Here is a 26102-nt window from a genome sequence, read left to right as displayed (position 1 = left end):
AATAAAACAGGAGAGTTTGAGTGACTGGTGAGATTTGTACCAGATAGGATGAGAAACCAGAAGATATCGTTCAAAAGCCACACATGCCATAAAATACACACCCACAATCAAAGAACAGTGATATGGACCAATTAGATAAACTCCCAGATTAAGTCTCAGATTAAGTGTTGGATTAAGTGTCAAAGAGTTTGCTGCTACTGTTAAAATACAAATGACCTGTATGAGATCTGAAAGTATCAAATTACTAACAAAAACTGAAGCAGCAGGCCGAGATTTGATGATGAAACACAAGCCAATCAGAGTTAAGATCAAGACTGGAATCTCAATGCCTGAAACAACACGGATAATCACAAGATGTGCATATTCAAGTTTCCACCACTCCATAGCAAGTGAATAATAATATGATGCAGTTGAGTCATTGATGCTGGTGTTATGTTGTTCCATTATTTCACAAATTCCTGAGAGGAAGCAGTAAATAACAAACCAGTTATTAGTTTTAATATGCAAGAAATGCTTCAATTTCTCATTATAAAACTGTATTATTTGGAAAAACAGATGGCCTAACATCTTTCTTCTGTATAATGTTGTCATTCAAATGGGTCATGTGTGATGTTACAGGGATAGTTCACCCAGAAATGAACACCGTGTCATCATTTACTCACCTCATGTTGTTTCAAACCTGAAAAATTTTTCATCTTCTGAACACAAATAAAGATATTTTGAATGAATTCTGAGAGATTCTGATCTCAGTCACTGTGAGGTAAGGTCAAACATGACTATTATTTCCAGCAGTTTCTCTGAGGGGAAATATTAAAGCGGATTATTAAAGAGAAGTCCTAACTGCTTTATTATTAAGATTATATTATTATTACTATTAAAATTTGTTGTATATTATGTATATATATATATATATATATTATTATAATTGTTATATATTATTCTTTCTTTTATTTGCATTTTACCTCTGTTCTAGCTTGTTTCCTTCTAATAAACCTGGATCTGCAAACTAAATATTGTTGTCTCTGTGACAGATTGCTTGTTTTGTTGGTTCTTCAGTGGTGATGGCCTGCTGCAGAGTTGGAGTGAACCGACTGTCAGACAGTGGCGTACCGTGGGGTTTCAGTCAGGGCCTTCAGTAAGCAACTGTAAACTACATGCACACATTTTACACATCTGTTACAGCTAACACAGCCATATCCATAATGCACATATTATGCCGCACACAGGCTCTCAACAACAATGACGGCTGATCAACAATTTCAACAGTAGGCTAGATTAGCGAATTCAGTTTTGGCTGTAGGTCTTCCTTTCTCAGTTAATCTCTTTTGTCTGCAAAAGAGCGCCTTGAAAAAGTAGATCGGCAACAAGATCTGGTGTAGGCGCCGATGACTGCGGCTGTCATTTTCTTTTCATTGAGCTTCACTTGTTGGAAATCCCTGACTAAAGGGGCGGTCTAACGCTGGGGGTAACACTGGGCACGTCGCTGGACCCAGGGGGCGTACTGTCACTGAATGTCAAAATTTGATTGGCTGATGATTCTGTCACTAATGCTTGTAATAAATCAGATGTGACGTCTTTCAACAAAAGGGTAGCACTATCTGACTTTGTGTAGGATATTCCAGTTCATCCTCAACTAAACTAATGATAGGCAATTTGTGGACATCACACAAATGAAAATGATACCTAAATAATCAATAAGCATTATTCACACAATTGTATTTTTTATAGAGCCGGCAGAGAAGGCCCTGCTTCCCCTGACGGCCCACCACTGCTGTCAGACAACATCACCAAGATGCTATAAACCCCAGGACTAGTCAGTCAAATCTCACACATACACAACTGCTTCATAAGTTTGGGTTGGCATGATTATTATTATGTTTTTGAAAGTCTTTTATGGCAACCACAGTTTAATGTATGAAATTAATACAATTTACTACAATTTAAAATAAGTGTTTTCTATTTGAATATATTTAGAGTAATTTATTCCTGTGATGATAAAGCTGTATTTTCAGCATCATTACTCCAGTCTTCAGTGTCACATGATCCTTCAGAAATCATTCTAATATTCTGATTTGCTTCTGAAGAAATATTTCTGATTATTATCAGTGTTGAAAACAGCTGTGCTGCTTCATTTTTTCAGGATTCTATGATGAATAAAGTTTTAAAACAGTACAGTGGTTTTTGAAACACAAATGTTTGCTGTAACTTTTGATAATTGATAAGATATTGATAATAATCAGAAATGTTTCTTGAGCAGCAAATCAGCGTATCAGTTTGATTTCTGAAGGATCGTGTGACACTGAAGACTGGAATAATACAAATTAGCTTAGATCACAGAAATATATTACATTTCACAATATATTCACATAGAAATCTGTTGTTAAATTGTAATAATATTTCACAATATTACTGTTTTTACTTCATTTTGATCAAATAAATGCAGCCTTTGTGAGCAGAAGAAATCTTACTTCCCCAAACATTGAAGAGTAGTGTGTGATTGAGCACCTGCCTAATGTTTTTGGATGTGCGCATATTACAGATATATAGCTAAATAAGCACAAATAGAGGCAGCAGCAGCTGTGGGGCTTGGTCTGTAGTGAGGTCACAAAATTCTGATACCAAGGATTTATCAAAATCCACTGAAGGAAGTAGAGCTTTTGGGTATTTTACATTGAAATAGCCTTCCTGATAATATTTGGGGCTCGGACACACTCTTTTAGTTTAAATTAGATTAAAATACATATTTTAGCCAAGTATTCACACAACACATCTAATAATCTTGCACTACAGTTATACGTGATGAAATAAATCATCTTTTGTCTGAATAATATGAACAGCAGCTATGCTAAACTTTCTTCTTTTGATTTCCTGTTCCTGGGGCACTATATTCCAAGTGTTCCTATTAGAGAAACATGCTGCGAAACACAAGAATGATCCTCATTGATTCTGACACGAGCTTCTGTTTGCCATGACTACTGTGTGCTGATTCATGTTTATCTGTGAATAAAAGACTAAATTAAATCTGTTCAGCAGATAAATCAATCAAGTCTCTTCAGAAGATGCAGACTGAACCGCTCAATTCATCTGGGTTTCTTTATGAACTCTGTGTTGACTGTCAGTGGAGGGACAGAAATCTCTCAGATTTCATTAAATATATCTTCAGTTGTGTTCTGAATGTGAAGAAAGTCTTACAGGTTTTGGAGCGACGTGACGGTGAGTGAATGATGATAGAATTTACATTTTTAGGTGAAATATTGCTTTAATAAAATAGTTCAATAAACAAGCAATAAATACTGAACAACTTACATTTATGCCAGAACTTGTCCAGTTGGTTTGTTTGTTTTTCCACAGAGAAGTCAAAGGAGAACGTTCAGCGTTATATTCTCCACTGCAGTGTTTGAAGCACTCTTTACTCACTCAGGATCCACTCCACACCGTAAAAACACTCCAAACGCTGTTGATCTGATGGAGAACATAGTTCAGATACAAACTAAAGTCAATAAACTTTTAGTCCATTTAGTATAACTGTATCATTTCTGATGGAAATAGTGAGATCTTACTGTGATGTAAGGATCAAGACGACTGGGGAAGCTGCAGTGAATGCTGTTTATCGAGTAACAGTTGTAACATACGCTGAAATAAGACGAAAGCGGTGAGTAGAACACAATAACATCAATGACTAATAAAATAAACGGACTTTTCCTGCAGGAATCCACAGAAACAGATGAAGAGCGTACGTGATCCAACTCAGACTAGACAAGAGTTCAGCTCCAACACTAATTAAACAATCAAAGTTTAACGCAGTCAATGTCATATAAATGATTGGTAATGACTAAAATGCTTTCTAGTTTATTGTTCAGTGTTTTTCACTTCTTTGGTCAAATAAGAAACCTGCAAACACTAAGAGAAAGCACAAATGATCAGACTTGACTAATTATTTTGCTGCTTTGTGAACATAATGAATGCTTAATGCACATGCATCCGCAACTTTAAAATGTAAAACCATAACATTTGTGATATAAAACCATTAAAAGACATTGTAGGACCTCACTGAACGGACACACAAATAAACTATTGAATCAACTCATTCGAAGAAGAATCTAAAGAGTGCAGACTCTAGAACCAAGAATCTAAACATCTGCAGTCGTAAACTTAATTAATGATCAACATAGCGCCCAAGTGTCTCGGCCGGTTTCCGCTATCTTCTCACGAGATCCATCAAAACAATGATAGATTTTTTATTTTTTTTTATGCCACTTTTCTAACATTTTTTTCAGAAAATACAAAACAATACAGAATCCCACAAACTGTAAAAAAAAAAACAAAAAAAAACACAAACAGAACACACATACCTGAACATGCACCAGATACAGTAAAAACACACACCTTAAAACCTTACTTAATCAGACTTAAACAGAGTATTAAACATAGAAAGAAGTACTGTATTGAAAATAAAATTTCAACTCTTAAAAAGATAAGACAGGAAGGGGCCCCAGATTTTATCAAATGTTTTATAAGCGTCAATCTTAGAACAGCGGATTCTTTCAAGCTTGAGGGCAGCAACCATCTCAGCCAGCCATTTATGAAAGCTGGGTGGTAAAGTAGACTTCCAATCCATCAATATCACCCTTTTAGCCACCACCATACCAAACATAAGAGACAATTGCTGAGAATGTGTAAATGCTAATGTATGGTCAGAACATCCAAACAAAGCTAATTCAAGATCTGGACTGATGTCTTCTCCAAAAACATTTGAGTACCACTGAAAAATATTTTTCCAAAACTCAGAAATCTCAGGGCAAAACCAAAAAGTATGAGCATGCGTCCCATCCGAGCTCCTGCATCTATCACATAGTGGGGAAACTGAAGGGTAAATTTTATTGAGTTTAGTTTTGGTATAATGTAACCTATGCAGCACTTTAAACTGTATAAGTTGTAATCGTGCATTAATAGAGCAGGTATGAATTCGTTTCAGGCCCTCCTCCCAAATCTCTTTGGAAACATTAATTCCAGTGTCATTTTCCCATGCTACTTTAAGATGATCTGAAGACACTGCAGAATGAGAGACAAACAAGGCAACAAACTGAGTCACCAAATGTTTGCTCATAGACGATTGACCCAAAAAATTATACAGATCATGATCTTATGGTAACTCCTGAAACTCAATAAAAGAATGTTTTATAAAGTGACGCACCTGTAGATACCGGAAAAATTGTGACTGGGAAAGATCAAAGAGTTTATACAAGTGTTCGAAAGTGGCAAATTTCCTGTCTATATAGAAGTCTTTAACTGTGGTCAGTCCTTTGCCTCTCCACAGTGAGAATACCTTGTCCGACAGGCCAGGCAAGAAATTATTATTATCGCAAATGGGCAGATGCACTGAGGGACATGTAATATTCAAAGCAGTCTTCATTTGATTCAAAATTTTAATGGAGTTGAGCACAACAAAATTTTTACATTGAAATTTCTTTAGGGTTGCAGTTTTAGAGAAAAGAATAGCGGCTAAGGAACTACCAACAACTGACCGAGCCTCCATATACAGCCATTTGGGTTGCGAATCCATCGAACTGTCAGCAGCTTGGTCACTCGTCTGCCAAAACATCATAGCCCTGGCATTAGTGGCCCAGTAATATTGACGGAACACCGGTAGCGCTAAACCACCTAACTCTTTCGGCTTCTGCAAATGGGCCTTAGAAATTCTATGCGCTTTATATCCCCAGATAAATGGCAAAATGACAGAATCTAATTGTTTAAAAAAAGAATGTGGCAGATACACAGGCAAATTTTTGAAAAAGATAAACAAAGCGAGGCAGAGAGACCATTTTAATGGCATTGACCCGACCGATTAAGGATAATGGAAGAGCCCTCCATTTATCAATAGATAATTTTAACTTATTTAATGGCTTCTGTGAAATTTAACCTAATAATATGTTTACAATTTTTTTGGGATGACTAGCCCTAAATAAGTAAAGTGATCTTCTGAAAGTCTAAAAGGTAATGACCTCAGAAACTGAGCATCCAGCCCTTCACCCAAAGGCATGAATACACTTTTCTCCCAATTGACAGAATAACCAGAGAAAGAGCCAAAAACCTCAAGCGATTCCATCAACAATGGCAAAGAAGAAGAAGGATCACTCAAATATAAAAGTAAATCATCTGCATATAAAGACAGCTTAACCTCAATATGGCCACATGCTATACCTCTAATCTCAGAATGATTGCGAAGATGTATAGCCAGGGGTTCTAAAGCTAAATCAAATAATAATGGGCTTAAACAACATCCCTGACGTGTACCTCGCTGAAGAGGAAAGAAAGTAGACTTATCTGAATTAGTAAGTATTGCAGATTTAGGGGAAGAATAGAGCATTTTTATCAATAGTTTAAAATTCTCACCAAAACCAAACCGATCCAGCACAGAAAACAAGTAGCTATATTCAATTCGGTCGAAAGCCTTTTCCGCGTCTAAAGAAATTACAGCTGCCTTAGAACTTTTACTCTGATTATTATACAAAATATTTAGAAGACGACGTGAATTAAAAAATTAAAATCTTCCAGGGACAAAGCCAGTTTGGTCTGAGTGAATTAACGAAGCCACATGTTTATTCAGACGAGTAGCCAAAACTTTGGCAATCACTTTTTGATCACAATTGAGAAGACTTATAGGCCTATAACTAGAGGGTTCTGTAGGATCTCTGTCCTTTTCTTCAGAACGCATATATGTGCCTCATACAAAGAATCCGGCAATTTTTTCTTCTCAATCGAATGGTTTACCATTCTAAGCAATATGGGGCGATTACCTTGGCATTAGCTTTATAAAATTCCACACTGAACCCATCAGGGCCTGCGGCTTTCCCATTAGAAAAGGAATTTATCGCCTCCAAAACTTCGCAGAGAGAGAGCGGCTCCTTTAATTCTTCTCTGGCGCTTTCATTAAGTTTTGGAAAGTCTACCGCATCAAGAAATTGGTGCCCCACAACGTTTAGCTCTAAACAGCCGGAAGAATAAAGATGTTTATAAAATTCTGCAAAACAATTATTAATTTCTTGTGGATGTGTTAACAAAGTACCATTCTGAGATTTTATTTGATGAATAGCCCTGCTAGCCTGCACACCTCTTAATTGCCTGACAAGAAGTCTATCTGCCTTATCTCCCAATTCAAACTGTTTCTGTTTAAGTTTTGTTAACAAATTAGAAACCTGATCATTCAGAATAGAATTATATTCATATTTCAGCTTCAGAATAGCATTGAGGTCAGTCTGAGATCCAGATGAACGAAATACCTGTTCTAAGGACGGCAGTGTGGATTCTATCTCAGACAGACGCCTGCGCTTATCCCTCCTCAACGAGGATTCATATGAAATAATGTGTCTCCTTAACACTACTTTACAGGTTTCGCAAAGACAGGAGTCTGAAACATCCCCCTTTGTCATTGTTCTCCAGAAATTGGTCTAAACATTCAGACATATAAGATTGAAATTGTTTATCCATTAATAATTGAGGATTGAAACGCCAGCGATACTGTGCCTTTGTTAGCGAAATTTTCAGACCCATAGAGATAGGGGAGTGGTCAGAAATAAGAATATTGTGATATTTAGAATAAGTCACCCCCTGAATAAGTTTAGAGTCAATAATAAAGTAGTCAATACGTGTATACGATTTATGAACACCGGAAAAAAAAGAATAATCCCGAGCGGTAGGATTGAGTAATCTCCATATATCCACAAGATTCATGGATTTTATTAAATGATTTAAAACACCTACAGATTGAATAGAAGGAGGAGCTTGTGAGGATTGGCGATCAAGATAAGGATCCAAATAGCAATTAAAGTCTCCAGCAATTATCAGGTTAGTGGAATTAGTGTCTGGAATAAGCCTGAATAATTTTCGAAAAAACCCCGGATCATCTATATTTGGTCCATACACGTTAACACATGTAATCGGGAAGTTATTAATAAATCCAGACACTATAATATATCGTCCCGCAGGGTCAGACACCACAGAGTGTATTCGGAAAGGAATTGATTTCTTAAAAAGTATAGCCACACCTCTAGCTTTAGAAGAGAAAGTGGCTTGATAAACTTGTGAAATCCAATTTGACCTAAGCCGCATTTGTTCATTAGGTCTAATATGAGTTTCCTGAAGAAAAATAATATCAGCCGACAACGACTTTAAATGTGTAAATACTTTTCCCCTCTTAATTGGGTGCCCCATTCCTCTTACATTCCAGCTAACAAATGTAATATTCACCCCGGCATTGTTACAACTATTAGTACTAGTTCCACTCATACAATGTCAACAAAAACATAGAGTAAATAATTATCTTAAGTATAAACATTTTCTTGTGCAACAACAAACAAGAAAAAGAACACACAAACTCCCCACAGCTGCCCCAGGAACCATGGCAGCACGTATTCCCCATCTTCTCGGAGACAACAAGAGTGCAGAGTAGGACTAACTTGGCTTACCTTAGCTCACAATAATAGCAAAAACAAAACCCACAAGGCGAGAAAGAAAGAGAGAGAGAGAGAGAGAGAGAGAAAAAAAGGCTGACTCCCGCCGCGCACATATCTAACGTTAGTCCTTGAGTCACGTACCATAGTGAAAAATAAACAAAATGATTCAAAAATAGTCCACTTCTGTTCGTTGAGATAAATGTTCAGGCTAAGCTGAGTCAACGTAAAACCTACGTTGTGTCATTCGACAAGTTACCCACGAACTTCTTTGCCTCTTCTGGAGATTCAAAAGAGAACTCCCGATCGTTATGATGCAGCATCAATTTCGCTGGAAAACGCAGGGACCATTTCAACCCGGCCTCTCGTAGTCGCCGCGCGGCTACCTCCGGAGTATAGTCAGGGAAGATGTAAATCCGCTTTCCTTTATATTCCAGAGGAAACTTTTCCCGGCTCAAACGAAGGATTAAATCCTTGTCCCGATCATTATGAATCCGTGCGATAATGGTGCGGGGTCTCTGGCCTTCAGATGGCTTGGGTAACAGTGCCCGGTGCGCTCGATCAATTTTGACCGGTTTGAGGAAGTTATCTCGGCCGAAGAGCTCCATAATCAGATCCGAAATAAACGCAGAGGGGCGTACCCGCTCTTCTCCTTCCATTATTCCCACAAATTTGAGATTCAGCCTGCGAGAGCGTCCCTCCAAGTCATTCAGTTTAGCCCAGAGAGATTTATTTTCTGCACGCAAGTCTTCGCACACTTTTTCCACCTCTCCTAGCCGTGAATCCGTACTGTTCAGGGTCCCTTCTATTTCCACAATTTTTTGTTTAACGTCAGCCTGCTCTGACTGCAGGTTAAACAGCGTGGCGTCTAACGCATCCAAACGAGTACTTAGATTCGTCATCTTGTCCTCTATTAACTTTTTCAGCTCATCTCCTTGGGCACCGATTGCAGCAAGTATCGCGTTCACATTTCCCTGTGCAATTGAGTCACCTGGATTGGCGTCCTCCTTCATAGCTGCAACGGCTTTTGAAGATTTCTTAGACGCCATTTTGCCGACAAAGACTGAGTTAACGAAACGACGAAATTCGCCTTCAAGGCACTTATTTATCACAACGTATTCAAAGCAACTGACGAAAGGTAGCTTTCAGAAAGTCATTGTTGACTTTGGCGTGAACTGATGGTACTTCAGTTATGAAAATGTTCAAAATCTAGCGCCAGCGGAGAGGAGCTCAGAAAAAAAGCGTCTACTCCATGATCTGCGCGCGTGCGCCCCCCCCAACAATGATAGATTTGAGGAGAGAGGACTTCTCCCCGTCTGGAATGACTTAAGCTACAAAGGATGATTCACAGGGACGATCTCCAGGCCTGAAAAACAGCTAAGACAGTTATAACTTTAACTGCAGCAAAAGATGGCTCGTGATACCCACAACCATTTACACATAAACTAATAATCTGATAAACACAAACCATTCATTTTCAGTTTCATGATTTTTGATGCTGTTCACTTTATTTAAAGCACTTTTGAACGTTTATGATTTATTTTCGTATCTTATTTTAACCAGCTCAGCAACGCTAATGCAGAGAGGAACTAACACGCCATTACATCAAAGTTATCAACGGCAAGAGTTAAATATGAAGTGTTTTATACCACAGTTTGTCAGAGGGAAAATAATAAATGTTTTTTTGTGATATTCTTTCTCAGTCAGACACAGACAAACAAGTCCGGTGATTTTAGTCTTTTAAACCAGGAGGACGGCTGACAGATCGAACCGACTCTGGAGCCACAGAAACTAAAGCAACAGGTAACACAAACCCACCCATTCACTATATTACAGTAGTTTTAAACTGTGTGTTAATCGAAGCCCCAGTAACCTAAACAAAGCAGCTCCAGGAGCATTTATGATGGCTGTTTTGTTATTTACCATTTCAGACTGATATTTGCTCCTCATGTTTTTAATTTAATAAACTCATACTTGCATATGTTTTTAAATCAATGTTTTCAGAGCAAAGGCAGCGTGGAGTGCTGGGATGTCAAAGACATCAAGATGCCTGCAATACTACGAGCCTAAAGTGAAGTAAGTAGAATTCACATTGATTTCATTGATGGGTTTTACTGTTATGCGAGATGTTAACCATCACTTTCTGAAAGGTTTTTTAAGTATATTGCTTCAGTTTTGGATGAATTGCTATTTTTGCAAATGTAGCAGCACAAACAGGTCTTCTGAAGCAGTACAATATTTTAGACTGAGATTTAATCATTGATCAGCTCATGCAGACACAGCCCAGACAAACACTGGATCTTCACACCACATGAAGGACATCATGATATCCAAGGATCAAGGATGTTAGATGTAATGTTGTGTGCCACCATTTTTGATTCAGACTGTATTAGCAGAATGAAAAACATATTCAATTTCAGTTTGTCTTTGATTCAGAGTCATTATGCTTCAGAAGAATAGAGTTGGGTCTTGACAGTTCTAGTTATAGTAGGCTTTCTTAATATGGATTAATAAGGTCTTGTGTGTTATATTTCCACTTGCACTTATCTTAAAGTTGCTTTGGGTTTGTATAAAGGTGTGTTGATTTATTATTTATATTTATTTGGTTGTTTTATTAATGAAAACCCAGTTCAATTCAATCTCAAGAACATTCAGCTGATACAGCCCTGAAAGTTTTTCCCAAAGAAATCCAGTTGACCATCAGCTCTGGAAGACATGTTGGGAAAATTACTACAAGTTTCTGAAAAGTACTACAGGGTTTTAAATGGGCACAGGCCCTACTGAATAAACACTACTCTGATCCTTCACACCTTTATTTTCAATTATGAACATTTAAATGTCTTTCCACACAAGTCTTCATTTTATGATTTATGACACATACTAACACTTTTTTTAATGCATTTAGAGAAAGGAGGCTGACCAGGTGCAGAAGTCCCCATCATTGCTGTTGAGGAGGAAGAGGAAATGTCACGAGGAACCCACTGGATGTTTTGATTGTCTTTTATCTCTTTTACTTTAACAAATGCTGTTCTTGCGGAGTTTCCACACACAAGTACATATGATGGAGGGCGCTCAGCATTTGTTAAAGTAAAAGAGGTAAGGTTAGAGGGCATGTTCATACAACTTTTTATTTTTACTACAACAGACTGTAAATATCCTGTATTAAACCCATACGACTTAATAGAATGAACTAGGGCTGTAGTACTCGAGTCCGGTCTTGGACTCGAGACATTTTTCTATCGTCTCGGACTCGTTGGTGTTTGCACTCGGACTTGTTGGTGTTTGCACTCGGACTTGTTTCGGACTCGTTGGTGTTTGCACTCAGACTTGGTTATTGGACTCGCCAAATGTTCTCGTTGGTCTCGACCGAGTCCAGCATTATGCTTTTTTCTCCTTCAAAACAAAACCAAATTTGCATGTCGCGCCCAAAGCACTTTGTATCCTGCGCTCTATGCTCGAGCTCCTGTGGCGGCTGCCGTTGCTAAGCCCAGTAGCGCCAAAAGTATCTCTTATAGCCTTGACTCATCTGAACGCCTTTGATTGGCCATTGCATTAATACACTCAATGGAATCGTATGTTGTAACGCTCACCGCTGTTAAAAAAAAAAGAAAAAAAAGTTTTTTTGTTGGCCCTAATATGCACAGTTAATTATTCATTTATTTATCACAAGTAATCATCATTGCAAAAAAAAAAACCCAAAAAACACTCCACTGTTATCACACATCGCAGAATTTCCTCATTTCGTGCAGGACTATTGTTATAAAGGCAAAATCAATGTAAATCAGTGGATATGTCTATGTTATACACAATTATTATTATAAAGCAGTATAATATATATAATATTGTATAACAATACTGTTACAGTATAATAAAAAGACTGAAAATGTGAAATTGCTACACAGCAAAAAATCCAGAGTGAAATTAATTCTCCTGGGAGTACATGTGAGACCACACTCAAGAGTGTTAAATTAACACTGAAGCAGAGTTAAAGTTAATGAGGTAATTAAGAGATTCATTGAGTGGTGATTGACCATTATTTAAGACACCTGATGTTAACGAGCAGAATCGCCAAAGACGAAAATCACAATTTCTGTGTCACCATTATAGTGGTCAGCGTTAATGGTGGGCTCTTGACCCTTATATTTTTAAAGTTAGATTTTGTTTGGTTGCCGTAACTGAGTTACTACAGAGAGACAAACACAAAGAAAAAAAGGGGTCGTGTGATGTTGGTGATGTTTTAACAGATCACGGTCAGATAACGATCATTTGATCTATGTCGCCAAACTCATTTAGAACCTAAAACAGTCAGATTATAAAAATCTTGATATTCTTCAGTATTCAATAATTAAAAGGGTTCCTTGAAAGCTATTCTGGTAATTAAAAGAAAAAACAAAATCTTATCACACACAGATATCAAGAATCAGTATGAATCTCAACAACGGTGACAAACAGCATAAACAGATCAAATCTAACCATTAGAAAACAAGCTACTAAAAATCACATAAAAAAATAATAATAATAGTAAGAATAAACGAAATTACTAAGAAAATTCAGATAATAATTTATTCACACCGCAATGCATCATGGGAGCCATGGATGAAATTGATTGGTGGCACCCAGAATGCACTGCAACATGCTTTTTTGATTGTCACCGTTGTTGAGATTCACAGGCTGATTCTTGATGGTTGTGTGTCTAAATACTTTTATGAACAGCCCCCAGGATCTAGTTTGAAGATCCCTGTGTTGTTACTTTGCACATGCTTTTTGATCATTACAAAGAATAATGCAACATTATTTTCTTAGAATAGAAGATATGCTGTCTCTCGCATCACATACATTATCAATTGAGTATGTGGTCTTGAAGAGGATCCTTTTTTTTTTCTCTCATTTGGACTCGGTCTTGACTTGGACTAGTGGTGGAAATTTTGATTCTTTCCAGAGACTCGTTCATTTTTCGTTCGTTCACCAAAATGATTCGTTCAGATTCGTTCACTAATTCGTTCAGTGACCATTTTTCCATATTACACAAATACGTCAGCATGTGCGGCAAAATGTGTTGTTCAACTAACGTATTTACTTGTTACAAAATAAAAACCGATTTGGCTTCATTAAAAATTGTGCCCTTCTCATTAAATGAATAAAATAAGTCTAAATAAGTGATCAAAGTCATTACTCTTTTTATCTTTTAAATTACACTCTTTTCGGATGACCAAAGCACAAGTGTTTTTTTTATTTGTTTGCATACTAGGCTAGTTAACATTTAATTGTTTAGGCAGAGATTTACACGTTCAAATCTGAGATTATGTTAAACGAGGAGTTATGTTCTGTATGTAAAATATGAATATAAACAAGCGTGCACAGTACGGATACCTGTGCTTTGCATCCGCTTTCTGCTGATTGATGAACTAGATTGACAGAATGGCCGACCTACCCGGTCAACGAACTGGGTATAGCTACCAGTTCGTTCAATTCGTTCACGAACGGGAGATCTCTCTCTCGTTCAGACTCAAAACAGAGCCATCTCGGTCAATGATGCTATTATATTCGTTCGTTCGATCCAACCAATTACATGCCCCTTCTAAACCCGAGCTGAAATGCTATTTGCTGACGTGAGTCACGTGACGCAAATGAGATGGGATGACGTGACGCAAATAATCAATACTGCCATATTTTTTTATGTTTCACAGTTTTTAAACAAACAAAAGTGCATGACATGACTAACATAATGAAATCTTTTTTTATTTAAAAGTATGTAACTGTTCAAACGTAAAACAACAATAATATAAATAAATAAAACGAAATGATAAATAAAAAAAATAAAACAATAATATAAAAAAATAAAACAAAGAACCAGTTGTTCGAACGACGAACGTAATAATGAGACGAGATGTATGTATGTAACAGTTCATTTGACTCTTTCAAACTCAAAGCAACTCAGTGAAGGGCGTATTCGTTCACTAGATTCAACAAATCACATGCTCCGTCCTCGTATCATACTCGAAGGCTATTGGCTCGAGGTTTAGTCATTCTTTGACAGATGAAACGGTCCAGAGCTACGCATGCGCGCAATAGCGGCGCGCTGCGGTGGAGGGAGGAATTTCAGTGAACGAGAAATATGAGTCAATGGATTACGTGAACGAGAATGATTTGTTCACCTAAAAGATTCGTTCAAAAAGAACGATTCGTTCACGAACGTAACATCACTAACTTGGACTCAAAATTTTTCGACTTGGACTTGAGCCTCTTTGGACTCGGTCTTGACTAGTCCTGGGGCCTGTTCCATAAAAGACGCTAAGAAAAGCGGGGCTTAAAGTCCAAAACCTGACTTGAAATAACCTAACAAATCAATCGGGACTAAAGCGGTTCCATAAACGACAATTCAAGTTGACGCAATCTGACTAATGCTATCCAGGTTCAGTGAGTCAGGATAATGTGAGTACACGCTTATTCTGAAGCAGCCCTTAATGTCGATCATGGATCAAATCGATCCACCATAGCAAACAGCGAATATTTGTGCTGTTTAACGCATTTGAAACATTGTGTTTTCCTCAGTGCATAACTGATACGTCACAGGTATATTTTTTACATCTGTAAATGTCAGAAAGCCATGCAAATATATCCATTTAGCTGTCAGGAGTGGGCGAGGCTTATGCGAGAGAACGAGCGCTGCGGCGCGCATGCGCGCTACACAGACGGAGCAGAATAGAATACTAGCGCAAGAATTCTGAATAAAATATACATTCTGCTAAAATATTTGTTGTTGGACATTAAATGTGACACATAGAATTTTACTACATATAAGTGTATTTTTATGATAGCAGCAACTGTTAATCACTAGCTCAAATGAGTTAAATGTGTGTTCCTCTTATCAGTTCAAATGTACTCTGATTTCTATTATAAATTTACATTTTTAATTCAGTGATTTTAACTTTTGATTGTGTTTGTATGCTTTAATGCTTTAAAGAGACATTTTAGATTGTAATGTTTTAATGTTCTAATAACCATAAAAGGTACAGCTGTCATATTCAGAGAGAAAGGCTGTATGGCTAGAAACTTCTGATCAACTGCATGCACAAGTAGCAACTATGTTAAAATGTCATTCGCCTACCTTTTGGGCACAATACATTAAATACAGTTGGTTGTAGCCTATTTTTTATTTATTTGATTATTTAAGGTGTATTTTCTGTATACTTTTATTTTTGAACTAATAATAAAGTCAACTAATTGTATGTGAGAGCGTCAGTGGTAATATCGATGCGTTCCTATTGGTCAGAGTTAGAGGAGCTCAACTTAACCTTACAGTTTGCCTGCTCCGGACCAGGTTAGTTTCTCAGCATAAGTTACTACAGTGACTGAGCTTGAGCTATGGTAATTTTGCTTTCGGAAACCAAATCAAGTGAAAATAAGTCAGAATTACTGAAATAAGCCTGGCTTATTTGGTAAACTTGTTTTATGGAACAGGCCCCTGGTCTTGGACTCGACAAAGCTGGACTTGACTCCAGCTCTAGAATGAACATCATGATTAGCAGTGAGGAATTGTATCAGTATGTCACATCAATATTGCTTCCAGTTTATTAGTCAAACATACAGTATACAACAGAAGTGAGTGCACCCATGTAGCATCACTATAAATCAGGAGATACAACACTATTCAAGCTGAAAAGTATAGTATTTCTAGAACAGATCAGGATAAATTGTAATGTAGACACAAGCCTTTTCTGTAAAGCTGCTTTGAGAAGCTATAGTGTGCTCTAAATAAGGGCATAAAGTGAAAAAACAGCAGCAGTGCACTGACCCTAGACTTGGTTGACATCATCTCTCTGTATTAAAAGACAATCAAAACATCCAGTGGGTTCCTCGTGACATTTCCTCTTCCTCCTCAACAGCAATGATGGGGACGTGTTCGGGAGTGCTCAGAAAGGGTTTAAACGCTGATTTTTTTAATCGATTTTTCTTCTCCTAAACTCAGAGATGTGGATTCGGACAGCAATTAAATTACCACACGACTTGGTTGTTTGTCAAAAAACAGTAGGTAATTCAGCCGGGGATTTTTACACAGCTAGTGAGAGAAAAACACTGACGTCCTGGATTCGGATGGCAATTAAATCACCAACTACCCCCTGTATATGGTGAAAATCACTTACGTCCCCCTGAGAAACAATTACCGTCCGAACCGGGCTATAGACGTATTCATTTTAAACTCAGTTAATGAACAACGTATTAAATGCAGTTGGCTTCTAGATTTGTATATTAAGTTGCTCAAGCAAGTGGAAACACATTTAAACACAGCATACAGCCTACTTTTCACAAATATTTTAAATTAAAACTTACCACAGAAACAGTCGGCTCTCATGGCTTTTACATTTAAATCTTTATTACAAACAGTACCTCGGGTCTTAAAGAACTTTGTTTTTCTACCTCCACAAGACACAAGAGCATATGTTGCCTTGTTTGTCTGCAAGTGCAGTAGACAAACGCTTGTATATCTTTGAACTTCCAAATTAATATAGAAGAACAACATAAAGATGGTACATTTTCAATATATATTTAATGACATCTTTTTACTAGCCTATTATTAATGAAGAAGTATCATTGATGCAAATAATGTTACTGTTGTCTCTATTAAATCCATTTTGTTCTTTAAATTTAGCCATTAATTATAGCCACTTAATATTACAGTATAATTGAAATGTTATGATGTTATTTTTAACATTTAATAGGCTTTGAAAAATATAACTTTTTATAAGTGAACTTAAAACAATCTTCACAAACTATAAATTGTATGCATAAGCTATATTGATTATTCTTTATTCAAGCTACAAAAGTTCATCAGAAGCAGAGCAGTAAGTGATTTCTCTTTTTCTTTAGTTATTTGATTTACATCAATCAAAGACTGCAGCAGGTTTCACATTAAAAGCAGCACAGTTGCCAAGTCCGCATATTATACGTGACTTTGGGTTTCTTTTTTGTAAAGTTGCGTGAAAAAATCCCTGGTTGTTTTTTTTTGGGCTTATTTTAAAAAATATGGTTGCTTTGTTAGGTAAATCTGACAAGCAGCTTCGTTTCTTTATTTATGTTTGCTGTATTCTCCAATGCATTGATCGACGCTCTGTCTGCTCGCAGTTAATAGCCAACCAGTACAATAATATAAGTGCTGTAGTGTAATTTGCCAAATGTTCCACCCCCTCATTGGAGAAAAATCACATTCAAAAAGAAGACGTGGAATCCAAGCGATGATAGAAGCAGACGTAGAGGAGAGGGATGACTTTCTTTTAGCCTAATTTTTATAATGTTTTTGTAATGTATTACCATGGGCTGTAATAAAAAACAAGTAGTCATATCCTAATACTAAGAGTAAATACATTTGGTTCGAATAGCCTAGTATGACAAGATGTTTTAAAATGTATTTCTTTTTTTAACATTTAAACTTAGACCACATTATTAGATTACCTTTTGACTTCATGAATACACAGAAATGACAGCTTAATGTTTTTTTTAATAATATTATATAACATAATATTTTCTTTTTTAATATAATATAAATTCTAATTTAATAGAATATTGCTAATGTCATTTATTTGATAGTTATGTATACATTATTTTATTGCCTAATTATTACCTGTTTTTGACCTCAAAATAAAGCACTTTCCCTCTGTATATGGCTGTGGGGATGAGCAGTTCTGTGGTGCTTTGAATTCTTTATAATTAATTAAAAACAAATATTGCCACATTGATGGCTCAAGAAGGTGTAATTGTTCAAATAACACATTTTAAAATATATATTAAAAACATTGTAACCAAGTGTTTTTCAAGTGTAATATTTCTGTAAGGGCTATTGGGACAGAAAAATTTATATACTATATATTTTAGGCTATAAATATGTGGCTGTGTTACAGATCCCCTTTGAAGCTCTTGTGTTTTTCTCCTTTTCCATCTCCCCAATCCTATTCTGCTCACAGGTGATTGGAGACGAGTTTTGTTGCAGTTTGCCCATTTTTGTAAAATAGCTTCTGTTTTTGCTTTACAGATAAAAAGAGTGGTTTAAGTTTAATATGTTGCAGGCTCATTTATTGGTAATAAATAATTGATCATAAATAATATTGATGATAATACATCATCAAAAACATATTGAGCTTGTTTTGGAAGCTGCAGTTGCTTAATTGTCTCGCGAGAGTTGGCAACAGTGCTCTGTTTCTTTAATAAAACCTGATGCACATGATGCTGATGTGACACATATCCAATTTTCTCCCAATTCTTTACGGTAATTTGGGATTTTATAACTGATTTAAGACTCTGTTTATGAGGTAACTCACCAAAACCACGTATTTTTACTTCATTGTGTGTGGTTTTGTGTATTGAAGCTTGTCTGAAGCGGCTCAGCTTATGAGTACAGCTAAACCAACAGATTTTCAAACTATACTTCCCGCTTTGATAAAAATCTTTGTCCAGTGTCGCCGCTATTTCTCGCCAGAAGTTATGACCGATAACACTGTCTTTAAACTTGTTTAAACTAACGTTACAATTGTGGATATCTCATAACTCCCTCACATAAGAGCTTTTCAACGCTTCCATCTATTGATGTTGAGGTCTCTGGTAGATTGTTGTTATTGCGTCTCTCCCTTTTCTTTTTGGCTGGCCCAGGCCAGTGTTGCCACCTTGTGGACAAACTAACTAGTGCAAGAACAATTCAAGGCGAATGTGCAACCTGCGTTCACTTCTTCAGGCCGGATGAAGATGATTGGCTGGCCGGATTGTGCCGCGGTACATTATAAAAGTAGCCTAGCTACTTTTATAATGTAAAAAAAAAACACAACCTGCGGCTCTTTAATACTAATCGGGAAGTCGTGGCCTAATGGTTAGAGAGTCGGACTCGTAATCCAAAGGTTGTGGGTTCGAGTCTCGGGCCAGCAGGGATTGTAGGTGGGGGGAGTGAATGTCCAGCGCTCTTCTCCACCCTCGATACCACGACTGAGGTGCTCTTGAGCAAAGCACCGAACCCCCAACTGCTCCCCGGGCGCCGCAGCATGGCTGCCCACTGCTCCGGGTGTGTGTTCACGGTGTGTGTGTGTTCATGTTGGATGGGTTAAATGCAGAGCACGAATTCTGAGTATGGGTCACCATACTTGGCAGTATGTCACTTCACTTTAATTTATGTAGCTTATGTTTGTTTTCTGAATTTTGTTGTGTTGTGAGCTTATGTTTGCTTTTATAAAGGGGTCATATGATGCTTTTTTCAAAGATCATTATTTTGTGTATTTGGTCTAACAGAATATGTTGACGTGCTTTAATGTTCAAAAAACACATTATTTTTCAAATAATTTACATTTTTGTATTTCTTCTATGCCCCGTCTCTCTCAAACACGTCGTTTTCTACAAAGCCCCTCCTTCCGACAAGCGCAGTCTGCTCTGATTGGCCAACGTGTCGGAATTGTAACGCCCCTCTCTATGATCGCGAGCTTCAGCTTTCAAAATAAATTAAAAGACAGTTAATAATGTCCTTGATTTTATCATCAGTTCAAGCCCGAAAGGAGAACAGAGTCGCGTGACAGACAGTGATGATGCTCGTATGTGTTTGCACACAATCCGCGATTAAGACAGCTGACTCCACTGTGATGTTACCCTGTCTCTGTCTCTGTCTCTCTCTCTCTCTTTCTCTCTCTCTCTCACACACACCCACAACGTGCAAAACTCTGCATTTGAACAGTCCATAGCAAATACTTAAACTAATAACATACTTACAGTCGCTGATTCAGAAGCGCCAGATTGTCAGAGCAAAGTCAGAATTACCTCCTCTCCTAGGTACACGAAACGGTCGTCCATAAAATGTGTTGCACAAATTTGAACATCTGGGTTGTGTTGTTCTGTTGTAAGTAATCTTAATGATTCCTAAATGCATCTACTTTCAGAAGGCCAAATAAAGTAGGGGTGGGTGTATCGATCCTAATATCGATAGTATCGATACCAACGTTGGTATTGGTATCGGATCGATACTAGCCTGATAAGAACGATACTTTAGGTAAATTTTTTCTCCTATACACGTAATAACATTGCTTAATACATACAACACAGTGTAGACATGTCTGGGTGCATATGCCGCTATTTTCACATCTCTTATGCAAACATTGCTGCTACGCTGTGATTGGTTGTCATGCCATCACGTGACTCAGCGGCTCCGAGCACGAGTGGATACAGTGAGAGATGGAACGGAACTCCGAGCTACAAAAGAAATGAAAAGGGGAGGAAGGAAATCCTTCACATTCAAATAATCTATATTTATATATAAGTGCATATTATACCTGTATTTTGTAATTTGTCCTTTTTATACAGTAGGCTATCACTGTAAGGTGTGGACTGAGTTTAGCTTTTTAAAATTATTTCTTAATGCATTAAGACACTTTAAATTTTCATTATAATGGTTTTCTATGGGAGTAAAATGCTTAACATGTTGTTTAGCATGTTTGCATATATATTCTGGTCTCAGCTGCTTGCAACATATTATATTTTATTAACAAGCTGTATACCGAATTTAGTTTTTATTTATTTATTTGGTCTTTATCACTGTCTTCCTCCATTCATTAATTGCACCATATTAAATGTTTTTATATTGCAATTAGAGAATTAAATTCAGCTTGTTGCATTCATGTTCTGGGTTCATCTGCTTACCTATACATACATAGTAGGCCTATATATTTTTATAAACCATACCGAATTTGGCCTTTTCATATCACAGTTTTGTTTTATTGCGATAAAAAACAAATATTACAGTATGTATAAAATAAACAGAAAATACAGTACGTACATAACATACTAAAATCCTTTCAATAATAAACGAGTTATGGTTTAATAGTTCTTTTTCATATCAATGTCTTCATTCAATAAGCCACTTACGTTAAACTTTTCTTTATAATGTTTTTTTATGGGAGGAAAATACATAATGTGAAAACTTTGAGCGTTGCTTTCATATTCTGGGCATATCTGCTTCCTTGTATATCTAGTTTGCAACATTAATAAGGTGTATACTGAGTTCTGTCTTTTAATATTACGTTCTTAATTTATTAAGCCACTTTAATTATTTTTATAAGTCTTTTCTTTGGGAGGAAAAGACTTAACATGAAACTGTTTATTGCTTTCATGTTCTGGGCTCCTCTGCCGGCAAAGTCCTTTTAGAAAGGCAAATAATATCCACGTAGCTTTAAGGTGAATATAATATTAGTCATATCAACATTAGTATTGTTATTTTTTTTAAATTGTTGTTGGTCATTTCAATTTATGTTTTTTTACATGACAAGTATCGGAATCGGTATCGGTATCGGCGATACTGGCCCTGTATTTACTTGGTATCGGATCGATACCAAAATTTGCAGTATCGCACACCCCTAAAATAAAGTGCTTTTGCTTTCGCCTAGAAACACACAGCGTCTGCCTGACACGGCTGCTTCAACACTACTGCGCCTTCTCACTTTTTGTGAACATTTGGGCGGCGTTACACAAATATTTCCACATCGTGACGTAGACATGTGGGTGTTTGAATGAGCCGTTTTAGGGTTTAAAACCTGGCAGAGTCTTAACTTTTATAAAGAATATCTCTTTGGTTTTGAGATTTTAGTCTTTGCAACTTTAGGGATCTCATCTATGCACGAACAGCTAGTAACACTCCAAAGAGAAAGGAAAACTTGAAATCGCATCATATGACCCCTTTAAATTAAGCAAGATTAGCGCAGCAGGTTATCACCTTGCCCTCCTGGAAGATGAAAAGTTCATGTCTAATGTCGCATTTTTAGCGGATACATTTGGCCACCTAAACCAGCTTAATCTGCAGCTGCAGGGGAGAGGCAAAACCATAACGGACATGGTTGAAAAACTGGAATCATTCACGAGGAAGCTGGAGTTGTTGGAGTCAGATATATCAACTGGAAATGTACTGGTCTAACCGGAAATGCTGTAGGTGACGTCAGACGCTGGAGACTTGGCAGAAAAACTGAATGAACAGCGAGGACAACGAGGAAAATTTGGAAACTCTTCAGGAATACATCGACTGGTGCTTCGACGTTATAGTCATGAAGAAAAACCAAAATGCATGTTCCCCAGCCAAAAGCGAGACGCCGTCTTCCAAAAGAAGTCGCCCGACAGACTCGCCTGAAACAACATCGCCGACATGCTTTACCGACATCCTGGATTCAATCGACAAGCGGTTATCCAGCTTCGACGCGAGGTTGTCCCTGGTCGAGATCCTGCACCGTGAATTCAAATGCCTGAGGGAATCACTGGAATTCAGCCAGCAGCAGGTGGAAACACTTGCTGCTGAAAACGCATCACTACGGGACTCGGTCAAGTCTCTAACTGAGAATGTGACCCGTATAAGTGAAGAAAATAAAAAAATAAAAGAGACTATTATCGATCTCCAGGCCCGTAGCATGAGAGATAACCTGGTGTTTTCGGGCATCTCGGAATCTGCCGAAGAGGACGTAGAAACTACGGTTAAAACCTTTATCAAGACATACCTGAAGCTCCCGGAAGACACCGTGGAAAACATCTGCTTCGAAAGAGTCCATCGGATGGGAGCGAAGAAACCTGGAGCCCCGAGGCCGCGTCCTATTGTGGCCAAATTTGGATACTTCAAGCAGAAAGAGCAGGTGAAGAGTCGCGGCAGGGAGCTGAAAGGAACCGACTTCAGCGTAAACGACCAGTTCCCCAAAGAAATCCTGGAGCGACGCAAAATTCTGTTCCCAATCCGACGCAGTCTTATCCAAAAGGGCTCCCGAGCTGTCATCGCCGTGGACCGGCTCTACGTGGACGGGCAGCTCTACCGTAACCTCAGTACCACTCCGTGGTTATATTAACACCACTCCAGATAAGAATCCGTTATATTTTTCTTTTTTTTTTCCTTCCTCTTTCCTCGCTTGTTCTTCCATTTACCTCTAACTATTTATGTCAATTCGCTAATTTAATATGATATCATAACAAACACGATACCGTCAGTCTCCGCAGCGTTTAAATGTTGTTGCAATGTTTTTGTTTCTTTCAAGTTTTTACTTGCATCCCTCTCTGCTTGCTTCTTTGTATATCTTTCTTACTTCTAACTCCTTTCACTGCACCGATCACCTGCTTTACTACACATACACACACAACACCCTATATCACACATCTGCACGACACGACCATGTACATATACATTCAGCGTCAACGCAACCACTCCGACCTTACAGCGCACACAGACATGAAGGACATACTCGCATACAAGCGCATACGCCCGCTCATATCTTATTCATTTGAGCATCACACGCAGCGAACAGCATTAGCTACACACACACATCTATGGGCGCACTGAGGTTTGTCACATGGAATGTGAATGGAGCTGGCTCCAGAGAAAAGAGGTTAAAAATATTTAGCCAGCTTAAAAAACTACAGGCAGACGTTGTCTTATTACAAGAGACTCATAGATCTGCCACAGCTACAGATCAACTTAAAACAACTGAGTTTCCTAATGTGTTCTCAGCCTGCTATAACTCTAGGCAAAGGGGGGTAGCAATTTTAATACATAAAAATGTTAATTTCACAGTACTCAACACAGTTATAGATCCAGAAGGTAGATTTCTAATCATTAAATTATCTATATTTGACAAAAAGTTATGTATTGTTAGTATATATGGTCCAAATGTTGATGACCCCTCTTTTTTTCACGGTTTTTTTACCGCACTCTTTGAACACCTAGATTGTGCATTTGTTCTTGGGGGAGACCTCAATTTTGGACTAAATAAAGAAATGGACAGGCTGAGTACAGCTGGAACTCAGCGCAATTGGGAATCCACAAATATAGTTAAACAGTACATGAGCGACTATGGACTTTGCGATGCATGGCGTTCTTTTCACCCCAACCGTAGGGAATATACTTTCTTCTCACATGTCCATCACTCTTACTCTCGTCTGGATTATTTCCTAGTCAGCAGCTCTCTGCTGAGTGACATTTCAGACACAGAGATAAACCCTATAGCTGTCAGCGATCATGCTGCTGTTTCTTTAACTCTAGTAAATAAGAAGGCCACTCCACCAAGTAATAACTGGAGATTCAATACATCATTGCTTAAAGACGATGATTTTATTAAATATTTTAAAGAAGAGTGGGCTTTATATTTAGACTATAATGACCTGCCTGGAACATCAGCATCTGTTCTCTGGGAAGCAGGCAAAGCTGTGATGAGAGGTAGAATAATCTCATTCTCATCGCATAAAAAGAAAAGAGAAAATAAATATATTCAGGAATTAGAAGAAACTATAAAAACTTTAGAAGAAGCCTACGTATCCTCCCAGGAACAGGAAATGCTGAAAAAAATACGTAAAGCAAAACTAGAATTAAATGAAATTATTAATAAAAAAACCCAATTCTTAGCACAAAGACTTCGCTGGCAAGAATTTGAATATGGTAACAAATCAGGTCAATTCCTAGCGAACCAGTTAAAAATAAATAAAGAAAAAACAACTATATGTGCTGTTAAAGATTTAACTGGGGATACAGTATATGACCCTGAAAGAATAAACAACACTTTCAGGGACTTTTACAAATCTTTATATTCTCCACAGATAAACCCATCTAAAGACGAAATTGACCAATTTCTTGACAATATAACTCTTCCGAAATTATCAGAAAATCAAGCGATGACATTGGATTCTCCACTGACATCAGATGAACTTCAGGAAGCCTTGAACAGTATGCCCAATAAAAAGGCTTCAGGTCCAGATGGCTTTCCAGCAGAATTCTATAAAAAATTCTGGGTAATTCTGTCACCAACATTCTACAGAATGTTGCAGGAAACCAAGGAAAATGGTAGACTTCCACCAAATATGAATTCTGCCAACATTAGTCTCTTGCTAAAACCAGGCAAAGACCCTGTATTGCCTACCAGCTATCGTCCAATATCCCTTATTAATGTGGACACTAAAATAATCTGCAAAGCTATCTCAAAAAGAATAGAGAAGATAACCCCTCTCATAATTCATTCCGACCAAACTGGTTTCATAAAAGGGAGGCACTCCTCAACAAATACACATAGGTTACTTAACTTGATAGACTATTCATGCAATAGAAACCTTCAAATTACAATATTGTCTCTAGATGCAGAAAAAGCTTTTGATAGGGTTAACTGGAATTTTCTATTTGCAACTTTACACAAATTTGGTTTTGGAAACTCTTTCATAAACTGGTTAAAAATATTATATAACTCTCCAACAGCATGTGTCAGGACAAATGGCCAAACATCCTCTAGCTTCTATCTTAAGAGGGGCACCAGGCAGGGATTCCCCCTCTCCCCCTCACTGTTTGCAGTTTTTATTGAACCACTAGCAGCAGCAATTAGACAGGCTACAGTGATTAAAGGCATTAAATGCAAGAATGTAGAACATAAAGTTAGTATTCACGCAGATGATGTGTTACTTTTTTCTTCAGCATTCACAAACCACTCTCTCTGAGGTAATTACATTAATAAACTCTTTCTCAAGAGTCTCAGATTATTCAATAAACTGGTTAAAATCAACAGTTCTTCCAATTAATTGCTCCTTCCAGAATTCCTCCACTCCTCTGCAATCTGGAAATATTAAATATTTAGGTATTAATGTTTCTCCTAGGCTGGCAGATTTGATTAAATTAAACCACATCCC

Source organism: Barbus barbus, assembly GCF_936440315.1.
Source record: "Barbus barbus genome assembly, chromosome: 3".
Classification (NCBI taxonomy): Eukaryota; Metazoa; Chordata; class Actinopteri; order Cypriniformes; family Cyprinidae; genus Barbus; species Barbus barbus.
This window is presented reverse-complemented; position numbering follows the sequence as displayed.